Source organism: Chaetura pelagica, unplaced genomic scaffold, assembly GCF_000747805.2.
Source record: "Chaetura pelagica isolate M959 unplaced genomic scaffold, ChaPel_1.0 scaffold123, whole genome shotgun sequence".
Taxonomy (NCBI): domain Eukaryota; kingdom Metazoa; phylum Chordata; class Aves; order Apodiformes; family Apodidae; genus Chaetura; species Chaetura pelagica.
The window spans coordinates 150,126-154,634 of NW_009953295.1; positions in this window are offsets into that span (position 1 = coordinate 150,126).

The following is a 4,509-nucleotide window of genomic DNA, read 5'->3' on the forward strand; positions in this document are numbered from 1 at the left end:
CAGGAGGAGAGAGTGATCTGTTGGGGCAATAGTGGTAGCAGTCTGGCAGTGAGACACTGACTAATGTAATTTGCTTACAAAATTTGGGAAAGCAAGCATTTTTTTAAAACCAGTTCCATCCTTGATAGAAGTCTCAATTTAGCCTAAAACCAGAGGTTTCACTCTTTTAACACATGGGCTTAGTAACAGGCACGTAAAAATAACTAGGCTAGTTCTATAAACTGTTAAATGTTGTAGGAACCATTTTGGGGCGGTGATGTTTTTCTTTTTTAAGAATGCAATGCACTAAAACTCTTTTAAGAATGTAGTTGATACTGCTTATTCATAAAAACAGCGTATACCTGTGTTTAGATGTAAGATCCCAGCTCTGGCTTTTTTTCTTTCTTTGTTTTTTTTTTTTTTGTTTTTTTTTTTTAAGTCAGTTTTATTTTATTAATAAGTTCTGACATTTGTAATAAATGTCTTGAGAGTAATAATTTGTTTAATGGCTACATGTTCATTACTTGAGAAACCTTGAGTGTATAATAATCTGTTGGTGGTGTAATAATGCACAGTGTCACAATTCAGCCATTTTACTTTTGGTTTTCACTTTTTTTTTTTTTTCCTTTAAATTCCTTTGGTAGGGTACTTTGTTGACAGCTGCCTTAAGCTGTTCATTCAGTGAACAGGCTCTCAGTGTTTCATGGGCTTTGTCTTCTGCTGCGGTTAACTTTCCTTCATGGCATGACAGGTAGGGCTTTTTAACCACGTATTCTTCAGTTCAGTCAAGCCGATGGCTCGAACGACTGGTCACACAATCAATTAAGAGCCAAGAGCACCAAGGGTGCAAAGCTCAGACTCAGCAAGACCCTTCTTTTGGTGTCAAACCTGACTGCTGTTAGTCCTTCAACCCCAAGCAGCGTTGCTGCTGAAGACTCTCCTTCGAGTATCGTAGACGCTTGAAAAGCCAGCGGTAAATGCGAACCGCCAGCTCACGTGCGTGCATCCACCCCCATCTTCCCTTCCTTCACGTCCCCTCCTCCCCCTCCCCTCCCGCCCTCTCAGAAAAAAAGAATAAAAACTCAAGAAAGCCTTACATTTGCTGGTGGAGGAATACCTAGAACTATTTTTTTTTTTTTTTTTTTTAATTGTATGACTTTTGGATAGCGTTGAAGGTGAAGGATGTGTTCTTTTCAGGCCCGCTGTGGTCAGCCAAGAAGAATGCTCAACCTTTTGTACTATAATGAACTTAAAGGGGACTTGGAAATGCAACGTGGTGGTAGACATGGGTGTAATCACACAGCTGCCCTGTAGTGTAGTTTGCTGAAGCTGATTCGATTGAATGTCAGTCTGCTGATTTAAATCTTCCGGCGCTATATGGTCAAAATTTAATCTAGTCCTTGAAAGCTGATGCTATTCACCTAGAGGAAGATACTCCAGTACTGTAGGGATGCCCAGGTTGTGGATATATGCTGTTGAAGTTTTGAGGCTTCGAGGGGATGAGGGGAATCTCCTTCCTTCAGTGGGGCTGCCTGCCTGGCAGCTTCTGCCTCCTCAGAATTGTCAACATGGCAAGGTAAAAACAGTATTACAAAACCACTGCATATACCGACATCTAACTCTTCAAACAGTGCTTTTGTAAGCAAAGAAGAAAATAAAAGCTCCTAGGTTTAGTTTTAAGCTTTAATAAGTAATAATTTTCTGTATCTTTAAGTCAAAGTAACCCTAACTTGTATGACTGCAGTGTTTTTATTTTTTATCTTATGCACATGTTATGTTGGAGAAAATGTTTACAAAAATGGTTTTGTTACACTAATGTGCATCACATATTTATGGTTTATTTGAAAGTGATTTTTGTGGGTTTTTTAGTTTTTCGTAGTAGTAGTACACTTTTTGTGATTTATAACCCCAAACTGCTGATTATAAAGATGCTAAACAATAATACAAAATGACAAACTGCATTAAAATTACTAATCGTAGAGCTGCAAAGCAGACTGGTGACAAGTAAAACACTCAGCCTTTTTTTTGCAGTGCTATCTAACTTGTCTTCTATGTATTATGGAAATTACTGTTTTTTCCCCGTTTTTCCTTAAATAAAGTCAAATTGACACCTATTGTATGTGGAAAGTATTTTGAGTATCTGCTGGCTGCAGAAATCAAGCTGTATGTTGCCTAGTTGCATGTATCATAAGAACAAAAGCCTTATTGTCAAATCTCTTAATTTTAGAGACTTTGACAATAAATGCAGGCTTTTGAGGGCTTTTTTGTTGTTCTTTTTTTTTTCCTTCAAAGCCCTGTTTCCGGGTGCATTTGCTCTTTTGAGAACAACAGTTTTAATTTTCAAGAAAAAAAAAGTGAAAAGCAGAGAAAGATTAGTGAATGCCTGGTGGTTCAGAAAGAAGAAGTTGCACAAAGGAGAGCCTTGGTGAACGTGCTGTCTCACCACAGTATTTTCAGGCATATGATTTTTGGGAGCTGGAATTACTGATTGCTGAGAAAGTGCAATGAACTGGGGTCCTGCGCCAGATTTTTCTCAAAAAGCCTCAGGATTTCTGAGTTACGACCTATGAGTACTGAGCAGGTTCAATGCAAAGCTACTGTTTGTGCCTTCGGGATTCTTGTTGGCCTTTGCCCATGTTTTTCCACCATGGGCTGTGTTTGTTTTCTAGAGGGGAGATAAGGAGTAGACATTTCCTTCCGACCAAGGCTGGTTTCTGCGAGATGAGGAAGTCTGTGTTCCTGGGCTCCTGCCTTTCCTCTCAAATTCATCTGCAGAAGGCGTGGGATGTGGTGCAAGTTGAAAAAATGCTTCAGGGTTTCCCTTGCTTTCTGTCGACAAAGATATCTGAAATCCTGAAGCCCCACAACTTTTCTGCTTCTGCAAGTGCTAGATACCAAGGGTGACTGAGCTTAAAACTGCTGGCCAGGCCCCTTGGTGGCTTCAGTTCACTTGCTGCTCCAGAGCTGCTGGTTCTCTTCAGTCATTCTTGACCTGTTGAAGATTTCCTTCAGTTAAACATACTTGGTGTAGTTGAGCACCTTAGGTAGCCGTGAGGAGCTGTACGAGCTCTGCTCTTTACCGTTTGCAGTAAGTAACCAAAAGCAACAACCCCAGGTGTGAGCACCTCAGTGGGCACTGGCAGAAGCCATAGAGAAACATGCAAAACCTTCACACTCCTGTGAAGAAAGGCACAATTGGAGTGACTTGCAATAAGAAGGAAATACAAAAAATGAGAGCATTGGAAACTGAGCAGCAAATTTCATTCCTCTATGGGACTTGTGTATGCAGCAGTGGTGAGAGAGGCCCAAAATTTATACCTCATGAGGGGAGGAGGGATGTGCACAGAATGGAAAAGAGCAAACTCCATAGCAAAAGAACGCTCAACTTTCAAATTAACAACTGCACTAGTCAAACCAGACAAATAAAAAGTAAAGAATATTTAACCATGAAATCAAAGTTAGAACCATGCCAATTAGAAAAGGTACAAGAGGCAACTTTTTTGGGGGGTTGCCTTATTGAAAGTCACACACTCTAAGGCACTAGGATTGTATAGGACAATTAGGATTGTATCTGAAGAGGGAAAATCTAGTTTTTTGTGGGCTGCCTTCTGTTGTGCAGAGGGCGTGTTAGTTCTTTGGCTTGTATCTACACCATGATCTGGAATGAAGACTAATAATGTTTGAGAGACTGAAGTTGATGGAGAAAGAACTTCAAATGCAAGAAGAGAGCCTATTGTGGACGGGGTGTGCTGCACCTTGCATTGAACACAGGACTCTGCTGTGGTCCAAAGCAGCAAATTCGCTCCATGTCCAGCACCCTGTTCCCCACTTGACTCTGCAGCTTCTAAGCCCAAAGCTGTTCCAGCCTCACTGAAAAAATCAGCACTTCTTTCCACTTGACCTTCTGTTTTTGAAGAGGTTTTTTAGTATCTTGCAGTCTTGGTGCTGCTTGGACAGCAGGGTCAGGCACCAGTATTGCAGCTTGGACTGTTGTGGGGATTACTGGTTGGGGGAATTAAAGGAGGACATCAGGTAATTGCAGTTGTAATTTTCACTCCATGATCATGTGGCTTCATGCAGCAATATGCTTTGTTAACGGAATACCAACTATCTTAGTCTTTCTCCTTATCTCTTTCACTTATCCCCCTCTTGTTCCAAATAATAATAAACTAGGTAGAGAAGGAGTGAGGAAGGTATTTTGTTGTTTTAGAAAGTAAATCCCCGAGTCAATAGAACTATACCCATTCCAGCTGAGGAAATGACAGGTTTATTTCCTTTGTAAAATTATAGCAGGAAATTCACTTTAACGGTTCATTCTCAGGCTCTTGTGGCATTACAGAGTAAACATGTGGCATGAAAAAGTCAGATTAATTTGTTCCATCTGCTTTACACAGCTCAAGTTTTGCTTGCCCTCTGTGTGAAATTTTTATTGCACAACCATATTTGTCATTCAGTGAGATTTGTCCATTAAAAGGCATTGCCACGCTTCCATTTTATTTTAATATTTGCATTTCCTAAGCAATTTTGCCC